Raw genomic sequence first — 23,483 nt, 5'->3', positions numbered from 1 at the left:
GGACAGTTACAACCACCAATGGCATATTGTATGCCATTTGTGTCCATAAAACACTTATCACATAAAGACAGCCATAAACAGCTGCACTTTATGTAAAAGTAAGGGCTTTACAGCCACAAATGGTGTAAAATACGCCATTTACGACTGTAATTTTTCTGCAATAGGCTAATGTAATTTTTCTGCTTTTAGTCTATCACTAGGGATATATGAAAGTTCCGCCACAGATCTCAGGGAGGCCGAATGCCAGCGCATTCAGGCCCCCGAAATTGGTGGCGGAATGGCCCGCCACCCCCCCTGGACAGGACTTACCTAGGGCGGATCTTCCTGGTGGCGGCGGCTGTGGCGGCGGTTCGGCAGTGGCGGCTGCGGCGGCCGGTCTTCCGACTGGCTGCCACTGCCGCCATTTCCAGGTTTTAAAAAAACACACACAAAAAAAACCATGATAGGCTACGTAAAGATTTACATAGCGTATCACGGCTAGATTTTAAAAAAAACACCATGATAGGCTACGTAAATGTTTATGTAGCCTATCACAGCTGACTTAAAAAAAAAAAAACACGCACGTACGCAAATGGCGGCGCCCATGGGCGCCACCATTTGCGTTCCTTATTTTGGCACGTCTTAGTCTACGTAAACATTTACGCTATTTGCATTCCCCTTATTTTCGCCGTCTTAGTCTACATAAATGTTTACGTAGACTAAGACGTGCCAAAATAAGGAATGCAAATGGCGGCGCCCATGGGCGCCGCCATTTGCGTACGCGCGTTTTTTTTTTAATCAGCCTTGATAGGCTACGTAAACATTTATGTAGCCTATCACGGCTGACTGCAGGGACGCAAATGGTGGCGGCTATGGCCGCCGCCGTTTGCATCCCTGCTAGCCAGTGGCCGGATGTCCGGCTGCTGGTGGAGCTGGCCGGCGGCTCTGCAGAATCGCTGCGGAGCACAGCCGGCTGGCCAGGATTCCGGAGGGGGGAGGAACGGAGGGCCTCCCCCCTGGTGAGGATTCCGGGGGGAGGGACAGAACGCCTCCCCCCGCACCATCAGCATAATCCCCGAAAGGTAAGTACCCTTCGTACATCCCTGTCTATCACATCTTTTAGAAATCTGGAGAGCCACTCCGCCAACTCTGTTGGATGTAGCTGGGTTCCAGAGAAATCCACGAGGCCCCAAGTGGCCCAAATTGCCCCATAGCAGAGAGCCCCCAGCCTGCAGAACTTTTCAGGGGTCTAACTTGGGCTTTGAGGGCAAATGTACCCCGATGCCTGTGGATTTCAGCTCTGCCAGTACAGAGGCAAATACAACCCCCCTCCCCCCTCCTTCTAGTAGATCTAGGAAAGGATGGCTCTCTTAAGGTCCCCTTGAGCTTCCAATTATTTCCCTTTCATTCTCAGCCCTCTGCTGTATTCAGCCACTCTTTTGGTTTATATAGTCTTTTCATTTCTAGTGCCAATATTGTTCAGCAAAGCATCTCTCAGGGCATTTGCATATTTGTTTGTTGGTTGGTTTGTTTTAAAGACCTGCTGATCAATAAAGATGCAGTGAAAGTTTGTTGTTGCTGTAAAAGTTGAAGCTTTCTATCCCGTACCATAGGCATCTGCAATAATCAAAGATTTCATAATTTCATAACTACATCCTTGTATTCTTTGACAGTCAGGTAATTAAATTAGATGAACCAGTACACCATGTGTGAAAATAGGCTACATAGGAATTGATTGTGCCGTTTACTTCCTCTCTCTTGCTCTTTTGAGCATGTTTACTGAAAAATGGGGCCGAAAGAAATTCAGTGGATCAATTTAAAAAGAAGTAGTAGTAGTAGTAGTTTAGGCTGTACCAAGACTTCCTCACACCTGCGAAAACCACAATTTAATGATTGTTCAGAGATAAGAATCATAGAATCATAGAATAGTAGGGTTGGAAGGGCCATCGATACCACTCGATACCACTCGATACCACTCGATACCACTCGATACCAGGCCATCGAGTCCAACCCCCAATAACTAAGAAGACTGTTAGTGTGGTCAGTTATGCATCTCCAAAGAAGAAGAAGAAAAGAGGGCATCACATTGATCTTTCAAAAATGCATCTCCTTATTCATATGTAGAGGTGCAAATTTACAAACAATTATTCTAATTTAAACGGAAAGACGATACTTCTGACCATCGTGTAGAAGACTCAATATTTCTGACCATAGTGTAGAAGACTGACCAGGTGACTGGTGTGCCTGTTCGGTCTGCTGTGCTGATACAAACCACTGAGAAGCAATGTCTCCTGCTGCTTTCTTTTTAGGAACATAGGAAGCTGCCTTAGACCAAGTCAGACCATTGGTCCATCTAGCCCAGTATTGTCGACACTGACTGGCAGCAGGTCTCCAGGGTTTCAGGCAGGAGTTTTTCCAGCCCTACCTGGAGATGTTGGGCATTGAACCTGTGACCATCTTCATGCACATCAGGGGCTCTGCCACTGAGCTATGGCCTTTACTATAGTTCTTTATCTTTATCTTTAACTGGACTTGGACTGGAAAGCCATTAAAATGGAGGCCATCATCAAATGAAGGAGACCTTCAAATAGAAGGCCATCATCAAATGAAGGAGACCTTCAAATAGAAGGCCGTCATCAAACCTGTCAAATTACTAGGAACTTAGAGTGGCAGTGAATTATGTAAAATAAATAACAACACTGGCCAAAAGTGTACATTTCGCCCCAGGCTACAATGTAAAAATGCACATGGGGGGGATTTGTGCATTGGGGAATTTGTACATTTTCACAAGTGAGAATTTGCAGAAATGCAAATCTGCAGAAATGCGCATTTGCACAAACTAGGGATGTACAAAATTGCCCTTACCTGTCTCTGCCGGGTTCCGCTCCGCGCCTCCCCCCCGGAATCCTGGCTAGCCTGCTCTGCTCTGCGGGGATTCCTCAGAGCCTCCGGCCAGCTCCGCCAGCAGCTGGACATCCGGCCGCTGGCTAGCAGGGACGCAAATGGCGGTGACCGTAGCCGCCGCCGTTTGCGTCCCTGTAGTCAGCCGTGATAGGCTACGTAAATCTTTACGTAGCCTATCACGTCAGACTTAAAAAAAACACACATAAACACGTGTTCGCATCCGCTATGCTATTTGCATTCCTTATTTTGGCCCATCTTAGTCTACATAAATATTTACGTAGACTAAGACGGCGAAAATAAGGGGAACGCAAATAATATAGCGGATGCTATTTGCGTTCCCCCTTATTTTTGCCGTCTTAGTCTACGTAAATATTTACGTAGACTGAGATGGGCCAAAATAAGGAACGCAAATGGCGGCGGCTATAGCCGCCACCATTTGCGTAAGCGTGTGTTTTTTTTAAAGTCAGACGTGATAGGCTATGTAAAGATTTACGTAGCCTATCACGTTGGTTTTTTTTTTTTAACCTAGCCATGATAGGCTACATAAATCTTTATGCAGCCTATCATGCCTTTTTTTTTTAACACTGGAAATGGCGGCGGTGGCAGTCGGTCGGAAGACCGGGCGCCGCCGGAGCCGCAACTGGAGCCGCCGCCGCCCGGAAGATCCGCCCCAGGTAAGTCTCGTCTTGGGGGGGATCCGCGGGTGGGCGGGGGGTGTTAGGCCATTCCGACATGGAGTTCGGGGGGCCGAATGCACTGGCATTTGGCCTCACCGAGATCCGTGGCGGAATCCTCTGCCATCCCTAGCACAAACACAAATTTGCACACATTTGGGAAAGTGGAAAAAATCCGAGTCCTACAATGAGAGGATGACGGAATGAAAGCCACCTGAGAATACATGAAATGCCAATGGAATGAGTTTTACAAAATTCATGCATCCCCAGGATACACTGCAATATTTTGTTGCAGGGATCTACTTCTTCCCTTCATTTTCAATGTTCAGGCTATGAGTGTCATTGCTTATACAGCCAAAACAGCACTACCCACACACATGAGACAGGCATTAGCAAGACTGCATTAATGGCAAGGTTTATAGAAGTACAAAAATTCTTTAGGTGCAGGGGAAGACATACAGGGGTGACCCAAAAACAACCTAGTTATGTCTAAGGATGCTCAGTAGCCACTAGGGATGTACGAAAGTGACTTACCTTTTGTGAATTATGTTTATGGTGCGAGGGAGGCGTTCTGTCCCTCCCCCGGAATCCTCGACCGGGGGGGAGGCACTCCATTCCTCCCCCCCGGAATCCTTGAATGGCCGGCTGTGCTCCGTGGCAGCTCCATGGAGCAGCCGGCCAGGTCCAGCCAGGCCAGAGCTGTCCACAGACGGATTTCCGGCCGCAGAGGGCTCTCAGTAAAAAAACAAAAACAAAAACAAACCGCGTATGCAAATGGTGGCAGCTATAGCCGCTGCCATTTGCATTCCTTAGTTTTGGCCGTCTGAATCTACATAAATATTTATGTAGACTATGACAGCGAAAATAAAGGGGAATGCAAATAGAGTAGCGGGCGCTATTTGCGTCCCTTTTGGATTCACTGTTTTAGCCTACGTAAATCTTTTTTATGTAGCTGCCGCCATTTGCGTACGTAGGGTTTTTTTTTTTAAACCCACCCAGCCATGATAGGCTATGTAAATCTTTACGTAGCCTATCACATCTTTTTTTTTAATGATTTAATCAGACTGGAAATGGCGGTGGCGGCAGCTGGTCGGAAGACCAGCCGCCGCCGCCGCCGCCGCCGCAGCCGCAGCCGCCACCACAGCCACCCGGAAGATCCGCCCCAGGTAAGTCTCATCTCGGGGGGATCCGCGGGGGGCGGGGGGGTGGCAGACCATTCCGCCACAGATTTTGGGGGGCCGAATGCACTGGCATTCGGCCTCACCGAGATCCGTGGTGGAATTCTCTGCCATCCCTAGTAGCCACAGAATGCTAACTACTTTGCTGCAGCACAGAAAAATGGGGAGTGAGAAGGAGCATGGAACAGAGTGGCTGGGAACCTGAACAGAAACACTGAACATTGCAACATTTCCATGCAGGTCTCATTTCTGCTCATGAATACCAGAGATCTCTCTTGGAAAGCTGCATGCAAAGAAAACAATAATCCTTCCTTCCTTCCTTCCTTCCTTCCTTCCTTCCTTCCTTCCTTCCTTCCTTCTGCTCCCAGTCCCAGCATCAATTTGCACTAGGCAAGCTGTGTGTATCCCATAGGGCTTCTGTTACCTGTTATCACCGCAATCTAAAAGTCATGATTGACTGGGAAATAACGGTGGCCGCTATACAAATGGCTGTGTATCTAGGATGGTACGATTCCATATGTGATATCAATATTCAGAGAAAAAGTGGCCAGGCCTCATACATTTATTTGTGGGCTAAATGCCAGCTAGGAGTAGAAAACTCCCAGGGCTGCGAAGCACTGACTGCTAATGACTTCTCCACCACCTGCAGATTACTAATCCTGATTCATTTGAATATCTCTCCTTATACACCCCCACACAAAAACTTTTAAAACTTTCTGAGTAGTTACACCAAGGCCCCCCACCCAAAACTCCACCTTCAAACACTGCAGCTAATTTTAAAGGTGTGAAATAGAGGCATATTCTAGTACTGTGAAATCCTTTATCATATAGGGCTTAATGCCTCAGACAAATTCACCACGTTTTATTCTTTGGGGAGTATTTCTAGTAGAGATGGTGGAAAATTCCACCACAGACTCCAATGAGGCCAGATTCTAAAGAATCCTCCCCCCTGGAGTCCATGGTGGAACAGATCACTCACCTCCGCCTCCCCGTGGGATCTGTTGGGGTCGGATCCCTTTCCATGTTGAATCTGCAGAGCTGGCCGCCAGCTCGGCAGGGCTGGAGAAAGTTGATATGGCCGGAAGCCGTTGCTGTGCCGTATCTCTGTGTAAGTCAGTCCCCTGGATGCAAATGGCATGGTGGGCACCATTTGCAGCCGTAAAGCTTGTCGATTAGCCTAAATGCAGCCATTTACTGCTGCATTTAGGATAATCGACCAGCTTTATGGCTGCAAATGGAATCCGCTACGCCATTTGCGTCCCTGTTTTTGGCCGTGATAGGCTACGCAAATATTTGCGTAGCCTGTTGCGTGAACAGGGATGCAAATGGCATACTGGATCACACTCCCCCGTCAAGGATTCTGGGGGGAGGAACGGATTGCTTCCCCCCCCCCCCCGCAGACCCCGGGCAGACTGGAGGCAAGGGTTTTTGTACATCCCTAATTTCTAGGCAGTTTTGTTTGGGAAAGTGATGCTGAGCTACTCTTATCTCCAACAAAGTTATATTCGATATCACAAAAAAGGTGTCCCCCCCCCGAAAGACACCTACTGTTGTGACTTTTGTCATTAGATCAAAGGGTGGGGAGAATCTATTTCAATTCCATGACACTTCTGCATATTTTTACTTGTGCTGGGCTGAAACGTGATAGAAAATCCAAAGGAAAAGAAAGAGAAATTCTCCTGGGTTGGGTTTGGGGTCCTTGTGCTTACTTTATTTATAAGGTGGCCAAGGAGTGTGCATGAGTGTCCTGTAGTTCCTTGTGCAATCATCTCTCCAGCTTCCAGTAACCTCCTCAGCTTCCCACACTTCAATTAAAGCCCAGGGGAAGACATCATGAGGTAATTCCTCCCACAGGGTTTGTTTTTTCAGATCAGGAAGTGCTGGTAGGGATGCTTCAGAGCAATTTTTTTTTCTTTTCTTTCTCTTACACAGCATCCTTGGCCACCTTGTAGTGATTAGGTGAAGCCAGAAACACCACCAAAATAAATTCAAAAGAATATAGAAAACACTCTGGAAAAATGAGGCAGAACAATGGAAGCCTCTTTCAAGGGGGAAGAAATCTTTCAGGAAATTGTAGGACAGACTTTGGCACAGCACTCGTGTCACCTCTTCCCTAGTGCTGGACACAACATTGGCCCCCTCACATCTGCTACAGGGCTTTCAAGAAAGTAGCAGTATTATAAACATCTGCATTAGAGACAACAAGATGTATCCACAATCACCTGTCAGAGTGGTAACATTTTGAAGACCCTGGGGAAGGTGCTGAACCCTGAAGAATGACAACTGGAGTGGAGCCAAAAAAAAAATCAGAACACATTTTCTCTGAAAATTTCCAAGTTTTTTCTCTTTTTTACCCCTCTAGAAATAAAATGAAACTTTGCAAAATGTTCTCCAAATTTTCTTCACCATTTTTTTTTTGGTGGCCGATGGCTAACTTCCTTCTCTTCCCCTATAATGCCCTGGAATGATAGTATGCATAGGGCATTGCAGAGGATACAAAATGCAGGACATGCTGACAACACGGCTGATGCCACCACTCCCAGCCAGTCGCTGAGCTCTGGGGAGCTCGACAGATGGGTCTGTCAGTGCTCCACAGCTCAGCAAGCAGGGTCTGGGGGGGGCAGTTGTCGGGGAGTCTGCCGTAAATGGCTGCATTTAGGTTAACCTAACAGTAGGGATGGCAGAGAATTCCGCCATAGATTCCAGTGAGGCCAGATCCTTTAGAATCCAGACCCCTGGAATCCATGGCGGAACGGCCTCCTGCCCCCCCCCCGCGGAATCCCCTTGGGACGGCACTTACCTGGGGCGGATGCGGTGGATGCAGCGGTGGTTCTGGCGGCAGCGGAGTCTGGTCTCCTGGCCGGCCATGGCAGGGCTGCTGCCACCGCCATTGCCGTCCTTGCAGCCGTGATAGGCTACGTAAGAATTTACATAGCCTATCACAGCTCACCCCCCCCAAATGCAGCATACGCAAATGGCAGCGGCTATGGTGGCCACCATTTGCGTTCCCTATTTTTCACCGATTTATCTTATGTAAATATTTATGTAAGATAAAACGGCAAAAAAAGGGGGAACGCAGATAGCATAGTGGACGCTATTTGTGTTCCTTTATTTTTTGCCGTTCTAGCCTACGTAATATTTATGTAGGCTAGAACGGCGAAAAATAGGGAACGCAAATGGCGGCCATCGTAGCCGCCACCATTTGCGTACGCTGCATTTTTTGTGTTTGTTTTGCCCAGCCATGATAGGCTATGTAAAGACTTACGTAGCCTATCACAGCTGCCTGGCTGGATGCAAATGGCAGCCGCTATGGCAGCCACCATTTGCGTCCGCAGCAGCCCATCCGCGGCCGGAAATCCGGCTGCGGATGGCCCTGGCCGGCTGCTCCGCGGAGCTGCGGCGGAGCAGAGCCAGCTGTCGAGGATTCCGGGGGGAAGGATGGAGTGCCTCCCCCCCACCACGAACAGAATCCATGAAAAGGTAAGTGACTTTCGTACATCCCTACCTAACAGCTTTACAGCTGCAAATGTCGTAGTGGGTGCCATTTGTGTCCAGAGTTAGCCCAGCGATACAGCACAGCAATGGCAGCTGGCTAACTCTGCACCAGCGATACAGACCCAGTGGCCGGCACCACAGGATAACTGTATGGAGGAGCCGGCCCGGATGGATTCCGGAGGGAGGTGGAGGTGAGTGCCTCATTCCGCCATGGACTCCGGAGGCTGGATTCTTTGGAATCCAACCTCACTGGGGTCCGTGGCGGAATTCTCCACCATCCGTACTTGCAATGGCAGCACCAAACAAACAAACAAACAAACAAACACCTTTAGGAAGAAAACAAAGAAACTGTACTGCAAAGGGTGAATTCTACCTGTGAAGAAACAATTCGGTGAGCTCTACCTGGAGAAATTTGGTGAATTTCCCCCAGTTTCTCTGCCCATAAATGAGTAGGGATGGTAGAGAATTTCTCCACGAATCTTCGGGAGGCTGAATGCCAACGTATTCAGGCCCCCGAAATTGGTGGAGAAATTCTCCGCCGGCCCCCCCCCCCCCGGGATGGGACTTATCGTGGCCGAATGTCCCTCTCGGTGGTGGGTTCTGGCGGCGTTTCATCGGCGTTTTGTCGGGGGCGGTGGCCGGTCTCCCGACCGGCTGCTGCTGCCGCCATTGCAAAAAAAAAGTAAAGTAAACAAACAAACAAACACCCGTGATAGGCTACGTAACGATTTACGTAGCCTATCATGGCTAGATTTCCAAAGTCAGCCATGATAGGCTACGTAAATCATCACGTAGCCTATCACGGGTGACTTTGGGGGGAAAAAAAAGCACATACGCAAATGGCGGCGGCCCATGGGCGTCGCCATTTGCGTTCCTTATTTTGGCATGTCTAGTCTACGTAAACATTTACGTAGACTACAGCGAAAATAAGGGCACGCTATTTGTGTTGCCCTGATTTTCGCCGTAGTCTACGTAAATCTTTATGTAGACTAGATGTGTCAAAATAAGGAATGCAAATGGCGGTCCCCATGGGAGCTGCCATTTGCGTACGTGCTTTTTTTTTTGAAGTCACCCGTGATAGGCTACGTGATGATTTACATAGCCTATCACGGCTGACTTTGGAAATCTAGCCATGATAGGCTACGTAAATAATTACGTGGCCTATCACAGGTGTGTGTGTGTGTTTTACTTTTTTTTCGCGGCCGGGTAGATGGGGCTCTCCTACCCGGCCTGAATTTCGCTGGCGAGGGATGGGGCGCCTCCCCCCCTCGCCTGAACTTCGGGGGGAGAACCGAAGCCCCTCCCCCCCACCATGAAGCAAGCTTCGAGAACAGGTAAGGGATTTTCACCCATCCCTATAAATAAGGTGGAGAATTTTGAGAGGGCATTTGTGCACAGCTCTAGTTTTTACCAGTGATTCTATTTGGTTCTACTTGTACATTTGAAACAGCTGCAACATCAACTGGGGATCGCTGCTTGCTCTGTGCAAGTGGGAAAATTGTGCAAATGAAGCAGTGATCGAATGTGAAATTTATGCACCTTTCCTCCATAGATTAAAGCGGGCGGATTCCGTCTACTACAGGGAAATTTATGCAAATTAGGAAATCTGCACAAAAGTGAACTGGGAAAGTTGCTCAGGTCGAGTGCAAGTACATGTCCGGCAATTTGCAAATGTTTTTGGCAGACAAGTGGTTATGGTCACGATCACGTCCCTTTGAACAGGGCATGCTCACGTTTTGCAAGCAAAAATGAAATTCTCATACATCCCTACATATGGCCAATTGGCCACCCTCTATGAAGAAAGAGATGTTCCGATATAGTGAGAGCCACAAGGTGGGTTCTAGAGGATACAGTAGAGTAGGGCAGGCAGCAGCATCTGCTCTTCTTGACAAGAGCTGCTGAGCCAGCTCTGAAGCCAGGTCTTAATTGCCTTGGTGAGCAGGAACTGGTATGTGAGGTCACCTTTTAATTACTGCAACCTTCATGGCACCCTCGCCTTGTGATGCCTAATCACCCAGGCTTGTAAGAACAGCAGAGAACCAGTGGTACAGGAGGGAAGGTGCTAGGGCCAGAAGGCTTGGTGCCCTGGGTTGATCCTCAACTCCACATCAGATCTCTGATATCTCACAAGTAAATCAACACCACCTTTTTTTCTTTTGTAACAACAACCTTTTTAACTTGGCCTTCCAGTGCTTTCCAGTGCAAAGTGAACTGTACCGCTTCCTTTGGTAGCCTGAAATAATGCATTCTTGGCATGCTATGTATAAGAATGTACACACAAGCAAAACTAAAGTTCACCAAAGTTCTCCAAATTCCAACTTGAAGCTCATTCTGTCTCATGTCCATATTAGTTTGCGATCTTTGTTTTTGTTTGTTTGTTTGCTTGTTGTTCAGTCGTTCAGTCGTGTCTGACTCTTCGTGACCCCATGGACCATAGCACACCAGGCCTTCCTGTCCTGCGCTCTCTCCCGGAGCGTGCTCAAGTTCACATTCATTGCATCGGTGATGCTATCTAGCCATCTCATCCTCTGCCGTCCCCTTCTCCTTTTGCCTTCAGTCTTTCCCAGCATCAGGGCCTTTTCCAGAGAGTTTTCTCTTTGCATTAGGTGGCAAAAATATTTGAGCTTCAGCTTCAGTATCTGTCCTTCCAAGGAGCACTCCGGGTTGATTTCCTTTAGGATTGATTGATTTGACATCCTTGCAATCCAGGGGACTCGTAAGAGTCTTCTCCAGCACCACAGTTTGAAAGCATCAATTCTTCGGCACTCAGCCTTCCTTATAGTCCAGCTCTCACAGCCATACATTACTACTGGGAAAACCATAGCTTTGATTAGATGGACCTTTGTCGGCAAGGTGATGTCTCTGCTTCTTACTATGCTGTCTAGGTTGGCCATAGCTTTCCTCCCAAGGAGCAAGTGTCTTTTAATTTCATGGCTGCAGTCACTGTCTGCGGTGATCTTGGAGCCCAAGAAAGTAAAATCTGTCACTGCTTCCATTTCTTCCCCTTCTATATGCCAGGAAGTGATGGGGCCAGATGCCATGATCTTAGTTTTTTTAATGTTGAGTTTCAAACCAGCTTTTGCACTCTCCTCTTTCACCCTCAACAAGAGGCTCTTTAGATCCTCTTCGCTTTCTGCCATTAGGGTGGTATCGTCTGCATATCTGAGGTTGTTGATAATTCTCCCAGCAATCTTAATTCCGACCTGTGATTCATCCAACCCAGCATTTCTCATGATGTACTCTGCATATAAGTTAAATAAGCAGAGTGACAATATGCAGCCTTGTCGTACTCCTTTCCCAATTTTGAACCACTCGGTTGTTCCATGTCCGGTTCTTACTGTTGTTCTTGACCCTCGTACAGATTTCTCAGGAGACAGGTAAGATGGTCTGGTACTCCCTTCACTTTAAGAATTTGCCACTGTTTGTTGTGATCCACACAATCAAAGGCTTTAGCGTAGTCAATGAAGCAGAAATAGATGTTTTTCTGGAATTCTCTTGCTTTCTCCATGATGCAGCGAATGTTGGCGATTTGATCTCTAGTTCCTCTGCCTCTTCGAAACCCAGTTTGTACTTCCGGTAGTTCTTGGTTCGCATACTGCTGAAGCTGAGCTTGTAGGATTTTGAGCATCACCTTGCTGGCATGTGAAATGAGCGCAATTGTGCGGTAGTTTGAACACTCTTTGGCATTGCCCTTCTTTGGCATTGGAATGTAAACTGACCTTTTCCAGTCTTGCGGCCATTGTTGAGTGTTCCAAATTTGTTGGCATATTGAATACAGCACTATAACAGCATAATCTTTTAGGATTTTAAATAGCTCAGCTAGAATACTGTCATCTCCACTAGCTTTGTTGTTACTAATGCTTCCTAAGGCCCACTTGACTTCACTCTCTAGGATGTCCGGCTCAAGTTTAGTGACCGCACTATCATGGCTATTAGGGACATTCAGATCTTTCCTGTATAGTTCTTCTGTGTATTCTTTCCACCTCTTCTTAATCTCATCTGCTTCTGTTAGGTCCCTGCCTTCTTTGTCCTTTATCATGCCCGTCTTTGCACAAAATGTTCCCTTGAGATCTCCAATTTCCTTGAAGAGATCTCTAGTCTTTCCCATTCTGTTCTTATCCTCGATTTCTTTGCATTGTTCATTTAAGAAGGCCTTCTTGTCTCTCCTTGCTATTCTCTGGAACTAGGGATGGCGGAGAATTTCTCCACAAATCACCGGGAGGCTGAATGCCAACGCATTCGCCCCCCCGAAGTTGGTGGTGAAATTCTCCGCCGGCCCCCCACCCCCCCGGATGGGACTTACCTCGTGCTTATGTCCCTCTCGGCGGTGGGTCCCAGCGGCGTTTTGGCGGGGGCGGCGGCCAGTCTTCTGACTGGCTGCCGCCGCTGCCATTGCAAAATAAAAAAGGAAAGTAAAAAAACCCCACACACCCGTGATAGGCTACGTAACGATTTACATAGCCTATCATGGCTGACTTTGGAAATCTAGCCGTGATAGGCTATGTAAATCATTACGTAGCCTATCACGTGTATGTGTGTGTGTGTTTTTACTTTACTTTTTTTTTAGTGGCCTGGTAGACGGAGCGCTCCTCCCTGGCCTGAATTTCAGCGGCGAGGGATGGGGCGCCTCCCCTCTGGCCTGAATTTCGGCCGGGCGAGGCGGGGCGCCTCCCCCCTCGCCTGAACTTCGGGGGGAGAATCAAAGCGCCTCCCCCCCACCGCGAAGCAAGCTGCGGGACCAGGTAAGTCCCTTTCGTCCATCCCTATCTGGAACCCTGCATTCAGTTGGATATATCTTCCCCTTTCTCCCTTGCTTTTCACTTCCCTTTTTTCATCAGCTACTTGTAAAGCCTCATCAGACAGCCACTTGGCTTTCTTGCATTTCTTTTTCTTTGGGATGGATTGAGTTGCTGCCTCCTGAACAATGTTACGGACCTCCGTCCATAGTTCCTCAGGCACTCTGTCTATCAGGTCTAATCCCTGAAATCTATTCCTCACCTCCACTGTATATTCATCAGGGATATGATTGAGGTCATACCTGAATGGTTTAGTGGTTTTCCCTACGTTCTTCAATTTAAGCCGAAATTTTGCAAGAAGCAGCTCATGATCTGAGCCACAGTCAGCTCCAGGTCTTGTTTTTACTGACTGTATAGAGCTTCTCCATCTTTGGCTGCAAAGGACATAATCAATCTGATTTTGATATTGACCATCTGGTGATGTCCATCTGTAGAGTCGTCTCTTGTGCTGTTGGGAAAGAGTGTTTGCTATGATCAGCGTGTTCTCTTGGCAAAACTCTATTAGCTTTTGTCCTGCTTCATTTTGTACACCAAGGCCATGCTTGCCTGTTATCCCGGTGATTTCTTGACTTCCTACTTTAGCATTCCAATCGCCTATGATGAAGAGGACATCTTTTTTTGGTGTTAGTTCTAGAAGGTGTTGTAGGTCTTCAGAGAACCAATCAACCTCAGCTTCTTCAGCTTCAGTGGTTGGGGCATAGACTTGAATTACTGTGATGTTGAATGGTTTGCCTTGGATTCATACTGAGATCATTCTATTGTTTTTAAGATTGTACCCCAGTACTGCTTTTCCCACCCTTTTGTTGACTATGAGTGCTACTCCATTTCTTCGAAGGGATTCTTGCCCACAGTAGTACATATGATGGTCACCTGAATTAAATTCACCCATGCTTGTCCATTTTAGTTCGCTGATTCCCTAGATGTCGATGTTCAATCTTGCCATCTCATGTTTGACAACCTCCAGCTTACCTTGATTAATTGATCTTACATTCCAGGTTCCTAAACAATATTGTTCTTTACAGCATCGGATTTTCTTTTCACCACCAGACACATCCACAGCTGAGTGTCCTTTCGGCTTTGGCTCAGCCGCTTCACTCTTTCTGGCACTACTTGGAAATTCCCTCTGCTCTTCCCCAGTAGTATATTGGACACCTTCCAACCTCAGGGGCTCATCTTCCAGCGTCATCTCTTTTACCCTTGTGATACGTTCCATGGGGTTTTCTTGGCAAGAATCCTGGAGTGGGTTGCCATTAGGGGTGCACGAAACCCACTTACCTGGTCTTGCAGCTTTTCGCGGTGGGGGGGAGGTGCTTCGCTGCTCTCCCCCCGAAGTTCAGGCCGGGGGGGGAGGCTTCCCACTTTGCCTGGCCGAAATTCAGGCCGGGGAGGAGGTGCCTCGCCTCGCCTGGCCGCGAAATTAAAAGTTATAAAAAAAAAACGCCCCCGTGATAGGCTACGTGACGATTAACGTAGCCTATCACGGCTAGATCTGCAATCTTTACGTAGACTACAGTGACCAAATAAGGAACGGGAATGGCGGCTCCTTTTGTCGGCTGCCATTAGCAGTACGCGCTTTTTTTTTTTTTAAAGTCACTCGTGATAGGCTATGTGACGATTTACGTAGCCTATCACGGCTGACTTTGCAAATCTAGCCGTGATAGGCTACGTTAATCATCACGTAGCCTATCACGGGGGTGTTTTTTTTTAGTTTTATTGGAATGGCGGCAGCGGCAGCCGGTTGAAAGATCGGCTGCTGCCCCCGCCTCTGACGAAGACCTGACGAACGGCCGCCAGGACCCGCCGCTGGGAGGGACATTCGGCAAACGTAAGTCCCGTCCCGGGGGGGGGTGCGGGATGCGGGGTGTGTGTGGAGAATTTCTCCCCAAAACTTGTTCGGGGGGCCGAACACGTTGGCGCTCGGCCCCCGAAGTTTCAGGGAGAAATTCTCCGCCAACCCTAGTTGCCATTTCCTTCTCCAGTGGACCACATTTTGTCAGAACTCTCTGCCATGACCTGTCCGTCTTGGGTGGCCCTGCACGGCATAGCTTATGGCTTCACTGAGTTACGCAAGCCCCTTCACCACAACAAGGCAGTGATCCATGAACGGGGTTTGTTTGCTTGTTGTATGGAAATTTGTACACATGTTCGTGTGCATTTTTCCAAATGTAGAAATCAATTGTGCAAATCTTTGAAGCGGAAACCTTCTTCTCCCACTTATTAAACTGTGTTTGTGCATATTTTTCAGAAGCACACATTTTTCAAATCCTTATGTTTTGGTCTGCACATCACCTTGCAAACTTCAAAAAGTGCAGACTTAGCCTCAGAGTGCATTTGAGTCCGTGTTTGTTTTGGGAGCTGTGAACTTCATAAATCCTGATAAAAAATGAACTGAAATGAATTCATGATACATCCCCTGTTGTAATTCACACACACACACACACACACACACACACACACACAGAAACACACACACACTTTTCAGAGTCATAGAATGGATGCAAAGGTGCCTTTCCAAACACAAGGAGACATGATTTTCTAATGAAAAGGTTAGGGATGGCAGAGAATTTCTCCACGCATCTCTGGGAGGCTGAATGCCAACGCATTCGGCCCCCTGAAATTGGTGGTGAAATTCTCTGCCTCCCCGCCCCCCCCCCTGGGATGGGACTTACCTCCTTCAAATGTCCCTCTCGGCGGCGGTTCCCGGCGGCGTTTCGGCGGCGTTTCGGCGGGGGTGGGGGCGGCGGCTGGTCTTCCGACCGGCTGCCGCTGCCGCCATTACAAAGTAAAGTAAAAACAAAACATGTGAAAATCACAGCTAGATTTTCCAAGTCAGCTGTGATAGGCTACGTAAATCTTTATGTAACCTATCACGGGTGACTTTGAAAAAAAAAAAAGCGCGTACGCAAATGGCGGCGCCCATGGATGCCTCCATTTGCGTTCCTTGTTTGGGCAGGGGTAGTCTATGTAAAGATTTACGTAGACTACAGTGAAAATAAGGGAATGCTATTTGCGTTACCCTATCACGGCTGACTTTGAAAATCTAGCTGTGATAGGCTACGTAAATCGTTACGTAGCCTATCACGTGTGTGGTTTTTTTTTTACTTTACTTTTTTTATTTCGCAGCCGGGGAAACGGGGTGCTCCCCCCCAGCCTGAATTTTGGCCGGGAGGGGTGGGGCACCTCCCCCCCGCCAAGAACTTCGGGAGGAGAACCGAAGTGCCTCCCCCGCACCGCGAAGCAAGCTGCAGGACCAGGTAAGGTTCTTTCATCCATCGTTAGAAAAGTTGCTGCTTTTGTGCAAGGAAAATAAAAATAAATTCACTTGTGCTGGCAGAAGCATCAGAATTACTAAAGAATCAAAGCACTGTATGAATGCTTGTGGAAAGATTTGCAGAACAAGTCTAGTAGCTATTTCCCTTCAGTGCAGAGTCCTTTACATCTACCCCATTATCCTGGAAGTCAATTCCAAACTTTTGTCAGCTCTCCAGCCCTTCTGATAGTTGACATGCAAAACTATAGAGCTTATTATTTTATGGAGAAAAAAAAGGGGGGTGATTGTGTTATCAGATCATTGTATCACTGAATGGAGACTATTGGAATATGAATTATTCAGGCAATTAGATGAAAAGAATGTCAGTATATAGAAACCGACACATTTTTAAGACAAGGAAGGCAGCCGTGCAACAAAATCACTCTGCCATTAGAGAACTAACTTCATACACATTTTCTGCTGCTTGTGGAAAGTTTTGCATATTCTTTGAGCAAAAGATTCGTCCATTCAAACAATGGCAACAGTAGGCACCATTGATAAGAAGCAGTTTAAGGATGTCAGAGGAATCTGGCTGGTAGGTGGAGTTAGGGAAGTACAAAATGACTCACCTGTTTCATTTCATGACCTCTGCAGTGGGGGGGAGGTGCTCCGACCCTCCCCCAAAATCCTCGCTGGCCAGCTCCGCTCAGTGACTCCACGGAGCTGCCAGCCTGCGCCGCCCACAGATAGGAGTGCACGAAAGCCACTTAACTGGTCTCGCAGCGAAATTCTCCGCCAACCCTACCCACAGAGACATCTGGCTGCTGCTGGGCCGTGTAGGGACGCAAATGACGGCCGCCGTAGCCGCCGCCATTTGCGTCACCTTTTTTCTCCATGATAGGCTACATAAATATTTACGTAGCCTATCACGGCAAGAAAAAGGGAAAGCAAATGGTGGCAGCTATGGTGGCCGCCATTTGCATACCCTTTTTTCCCTGTGATAGGCAACGTAAATATTTACATAGCCTATCACGGCCTCCTCAGGGAGGCAAATGGCATCCCTGCCTTAGCCTTGATAGGCTATGTAAGTAGGGATGGCGGAGAATTTCTCCCCGAAACTTCAGGGGGCCGAGCGCCAATGTGTTCGGCCCCCTGAAGAAGTTTCGGGGAGAAATTCTCTGCCCCCCCGCCCCCCGCACCCCCCTGCCCCCCGCACCCCCCACGGGACGGGACTTACCTTTCCCCAATGTCCCTCCCAGCGGCGGGTCCCGGTGGCGGTTTGTCGGGTCTTCGTCAGGGGTGGGAGCAGCAGCCGGTCTTTCAACCGGCTGCTGCCGCCGCCATTCCAATAAAAGAAAAAGAAAATAACGCCCCCGTGTTAGGCTACGTGATGATTAACGTAGCCTATCACGGCTAGATTTGCAAAGTCAGCCGTGATAGGCTATGTAAATCGTCATGTAGCCTATCACGGGTGACTTAAAAAAAAAAAAAGCACGTACGGCTAATGGCGGCCCCCATAGGGAGCTGCCATTCATGTTCCTTATTTGGTTGCTGTAGTCTACGTAAAGATTACGTAGACTACGGCGAAAATAAGGGCAATGCAAATAGCGTTGCCCTTATTTTCGCCGTAGTCTTCGTAAAGATTTACGTAGACTACAGCGACCAAATAAGGAACATGAATGGCAGCTCCCTATGGGGGCCGCCATTTGCGTACGCGCTTTTTTTTTTTTTAAGTCACCCGTGATAGGCTACGTGATGATTTACGTAGCCTATCACGGCTGACTTTGCAGATCTAGCCGTGATAGGCTACGTTAATCGTCACGTAGCCTATCACGGGGGCGTTTTTTTTTTTTTAAGTTTTTATTTCGCGGCCGGGTGAGGCGAGGCGCCTCCTCCCCGGCCTGAATTTTGGCCGGACGAGGCGGGAAGCCTCCCCCCCGGCCTGAATTTCGGCCGGGCGAGGCGGGAAGCCTCCCCTCCAGCCTGAACTTCATGGGGAGAGCAGCGAAGCGCCTCCCCCCCACCGCGAAAAGCTGCGAGACCAGGTAAGTGACTTTCGTGCACCCCTATATGTAAGTATTTACATTGCCTATCATGGGAAATATTGTGAAGTGAATGGCATCTGCAGACGTGGCCACCATTCGCAAAGCAGTGCAAATGGCACCAGGTAGGTGCCCCATTTTGCGAGCCTTTCGGGGGGAATGGGGCGGGGGGCTTTGTTCTGCCATGGATTTTGGGGGGCCGAATGCACTGGCATTCGGCCTCACTGAGATCCATGGCGGAATTCTCTGCCATCCCTAGGTGGAGTTCAGCGTCTAGGCCCCCAGACTTCGGCTTGCTTCCCCGCAACCTGGTCCAAGTCCATCTGCATCACGGTGGGCCAGCACACAGATTTTCTGTTTGTTTTTTTCTCACCAGTAGAAAGTTGTGCATTTGCAGCTGCAATTTGCATAATTTCTGCAAATGACAGCCATAATTTGTACAACTTCCTATTGATGACATAAAAAGCAAATATTTTCCAGATTTGGGGATCCGCCGGGCCCCCAAAGAGCTGGATTCTCAAATGACGGACATCCCTAAAGCAGTTATGATATCCTAGAATCCTTGAATTATCACAGGTTTCTCTGTGAGGAAGTCACAGATGTGACACTGCAGCTTGCCAGCTTCTATCAGACTTCTGTAATGAAACTGTTCGTGCCCCCAAAGTTAATAGCAACTCTAGTTACTGCAAATTGATTTTCACTCAGGTTTCCGTTAGATCTGCCAAGTTAAATGCCATAGAAAAACAGTTTGTTTAATTTAGAATATCATCTTTATATTTTAAACTTGTTTGAACATCTAGAAACATTTGGGAAGCACCTGGACCTTTTATTCAATCTCAGCTTTATGAAATATTGAGGAGCTTTTGTGATTTATCACACTTTATACCTCACTGCCCTGTCTTTTTGTGTATTTAAAGTGTAGTTAATACAAACCTGACAGGAGAGTGGAAGGTAATTTACACTTTTAATATATTGCAGAACAGCTAGGGCAATGCATTATTTCTGTCAATGGAAAAGTACAATTTCTGTGATAGATGGATAGACTGAGGAAAATAACTTATGCAAGCTTCATTCCCCCACCCCATCCCAATAAGGCATGTTCAGTCATTCAGTCGTGTCCGACTCTTCATGACCCCATGGACCATAGCACGCCCGGCCTTTCTGTCCTCTGCTCTCTCCCGGAGTGTGCTCAAGTTCATAATAAGGCATGCCTGGTGCACAAATACAGCACCAGAATTGCATTGCAGATATGTACACGATTCCATACATTATTCCTGCTGCTTGGATATTAGAGATAATTGTCACTAGGAAAGACTGCTGGAAAAGGAATCAACTAATTTGACTCAGCCATGAGAGCTGCATAGGCTATGGGAGCAGAGGGACCATGATTCCATGGCAGAGAGCATGTTCTGCCTGCAAAATATCCCAGGTTTAGTGGGATGGACAGACCACTAAAAGGACCAAGTAGGGATGGGCAGAACCCCCTGTACCTGCCCTGTGCAGAGCTTGCTGAAGCCTCAGCACTGAGCCGACCCAGATGAGTGGTGCAGGGTTAGCTGCTGGGTGGTTCGTGGGGTGCTTGGCAGCAGTGCACAGGCATCCACTCCCTCGCTGAGCACCATTTGCCACTCAGAAGGCTCAAAACCGTAAGTAAGTATGCAAATGAGGGCCTTAAAGGGGCAATGTCTGCAACATTACAGGCATTTAATGTCTTGGGGTGTCACTGTCAGCTAGAGTAGACAGTACTGGGCTATGGCCTTTGCCTGACCCAGGACTCCTCCTCCACAGATGAGGACCTAGACCTCCTGGAACCAGGAGAGCCTGGAAGATAGACTGAGCTTCTCAGTTCTGGCATCAACCAGGAAGACATTGCCAGGCCTATCTTAGAGGAAGCCCTGGAAGGAACCTGGGGGTAGGTGTGCAGCTCAGCTGCACCAGATGAAGGCCTTTTTGAGTTGGAGGGAGAGATTGAACCATCTCTTGGCCCCCGAGAGTGTAGACACTAGGAAGTGAAGCCTCAGTGGCTATGTGATAAAGGAACATGCACCTGTAAAGCCAAATTAGCAGAGCTACTCATGAATAGGGGGCTCCTTGAGTGCAGAACTAAGTGCTTGCAACTGAACCTGGATGAGGTCCAGGAAACCATTGGGCCATTTACGCCTATAACCTTGCATATCTCAGCCTAGGGATGTTGGAGAATTTCGCCACGGATTCCAGGGAGGCCAAATGCCAGCACATTCGCCCCCCGGGAATCCATGGCGGAACAAAGCCACCCACCCCACCACACCACGAAATGGGCCTGGAACAGAGCCTACCTTTGCTTTGTTGGCCGTTCCGGTGCTCCTCAAATGGCGGCCGCATCTGTAGCCACCATTCCCCTCCTTTCCAATGGCCATGATAGGCTACCTAAGTATTTATGTAGCCTATCATTGCTAATGCAGCGATGCCATTTGCGTCCCTGAGGAGGCCGGGATAGGCTACGTAAATATATACGTAGCCTATCACGCAATAGGCAGGAATGCAAATGGCGGCCACCGTAGCTGCTGCCATTTACGCCCCTGTCTTTTGCCGTGATAGGCTATGTAAATATATACATAGCCTATCAGGGCAAAAGACAGGGACGCAAATGGCGGCAGATATGGCAGCCACCATTTGCATCCCTGCGCAGCCCAGCGGCCGGATGTCAGGCTGTGAGTGGCCCTGGCTGGCGGCTCCGCAGAGTCGCCACGGAGTGGAGCTGGCTGGGGAGAATTTTGGGTGGAGGAATGGAGCGCCTCCCCCCCACCACATATGACCCCGGATGAAAAGGTAAGTCAATTTCGTACATCCCTATCTCAGCCATTCACAGTGCCATTATCACAAATCCCTTTGCCCCCTCTTTCCTGAAGCACTCATACACACACAAATAGAGAGGCTTCAGTCTCACGCCTTTAATTCAGTATTCACAGGTTCATTACAGATGCAAATCCTTTAGGACTTTCTGGATACAAAGGGATGCCTCCAGGGGATTCAAATGGGATCACCAAAAGTTGCCTGTAGTTTGAAAGGGAGGCTATATGGCTAGGCTAACTTAGGGAGGGAGGTCCCTCTCCTCACGTGATGCTTCCCTGCGTAGCCTCTCATGCATCACTAACCAGGTCGACTGTCTGAGCTCCACCCCTGACGTTTCCCTCCTAGCTCTGCGCCACCGCCTTGCATCTCTTAGGTCACAATCCTCAATTCCCTCCTCCTCCTGCTCACTGCTTCTCACAAAGGGGGGCAAGGAGGAAGCTTCATGCCCAGCCATCTGGGAGTTGGTATCCTGAGAAGCACGCCTACCCATGTCTGAACTGGCTTGCGAAAATGCCTCCCCCAGTTCTGGCTGCTCCTCTTCTGAATCTGAGCTGCTAACTATCGCCCTGCATGCAGAATCAATCCTGACAGCCATTTTGTGTAAGGTCAGAGGTGTGCATTTTCACTATTGCCATTTTTCTTTCACAAAAGGGCGATTACAGAGCTCACTGGACAGTAGGGATGGCAGAGAATTCCGCCATGGATCTCGGTGAGGCCGAATGCCAGTGCATTCGACCCCCCGAAATCTGTGGCAGAACGGCCTGCCCCCCCGCCTGTTGAGGTCTCCTTGGAGGTCTCTCTCAATCTAAACCAGTAGCCAAGTCCTGACACAGACAAAGGAATTCCTTTCAAAGCTTTATTCTTCTTTTACAACTTAACAACTATACTGATTGCAACTAGATCTGAGCAGCACAGTACCTATGCCCTAAGTTGGAAAAGTTGGTCCCCATTTGAAAGGGAATTACTGGCAGACACCTGAACTTAAGGACTAGGGAGAGTCCCTCCCCTTTTCCCTTGGAGCCTCTGGGCGCAGCCGTTGTTTGCGCGCCAACCTGGCACTTCGCCTCCTTTCCGTGCCCTCCATCTGGCGCCGATCTCTGCGTCTGCATCGCGCATCCACTAAGTCTGCTATCTGTGCTTGGTCACTCCCTGGACTGCTAACTAAACTAGGAATGCTGGTGGGAGGAATCTCCGTCAGCTGTTGGTCCTGGGAAAGAGGAGCACACTCCTCTCCCAGGTGCGACTGCTCTTCCTCAGAATCAGAACTACTCTGGGATTCTATGGGATCAGTGTCCACCCTGACACCGCTCCCCCACGGATCCCCCCTGGGATGAGACTTACCTGGGGCAGATCTTCCAGGTGGCGGCAGCTGCAGTGGCAGCTTTGGTGGCGGCGGCGGCTGGTCTTCCGACCGGCTGCCACCGCCGCCATTTGCAGTCTTGTGGTTTTTTTTTTTTACAAGACGTGATAGGCTACGTAAAGACTTACATAACCTATCACGTCTGGCTTAAAAAAAAAACATGTACACAAATGGCGGCGGCTACAGCCGCCGCCATTTGCGTTCCTTATTTTCGCCGTCTTAGTCTACGTAAATATTTATGAAGACTAAGACGGACAAAAATAAGGAATGCAAATGGCGGCGGCCATAGCCGCCACCATTTGTGTACGTGCGTGTTTTTTTTTTTAAGCCAGACGTGATAGGCTACGTAAGTCTTTACGTAGCCTATCATGGCTGACTACAGGGACGCAAACAGCAGTGGCTACGGCCGCCGCCATTTGCGTCTCTGCTAGCCAGCGGCCGGATATCCGGCTGCTGGCGGAGCTGGCTGGCGGCTCCGCAGAATGCCCACTGAGTGGAGCTGGCCGGCTGGCCAGCCAGGATTCTGGGGGGGGGGATGGAGTGCCTCCCCCACCCCAGCAGAACATGGCAGAGCTAGGTAAGGGGACTTTCATACATCCCTACTGGTCAGGCCCAGGCTGAGTGCGGGCAGCTTGTCAAGTGTGGGGGAAGCTTGAGTGGGGCAGGGGGCTTGGCAGGTGCAGTTTAGAGGAATGGGCAGGGGGGAGTCCACCAGATTCCCAGACCCAATCAGGCCACCGCACCAGCCCTATGCAGAAGAAAATCTTTCCTCTGAGTAAGACTTACTTCTAAGTCTCAATGTGACTTATTCCATGGTATACACACTTACCTTCAAGTCAGCTCCATTGAACACAGTGGGACGTGTTTCTGAGTAGACATGAACAGGATTTCACTACAACTCTGCAAGTGATTCTTCCATTACCATCTTAAAACTGAACGAAAGTATAAATGGACCTTCTTCCAGAAATATGTT

The sequence above is a fragment of the Heloderma suspectum genome, chromosome 9 (assembly GCF_057233095.1).
Source record: "Heloderma suspectum isolate Gila_16-S chromosome 9, 16-S_ref, whole genome shotgun sequence".
Lineage (NCBI taxonomy): Eukaryota > Metazoa > Chordata > Lepidosauria > Squamata > Helodermatidae > Heloderma > Heloderma suspectum.
The sequence above is the reverse complement of the archived record's forward strand: the minus strand, read 5'-3'. Positions refer to the sequence as shown.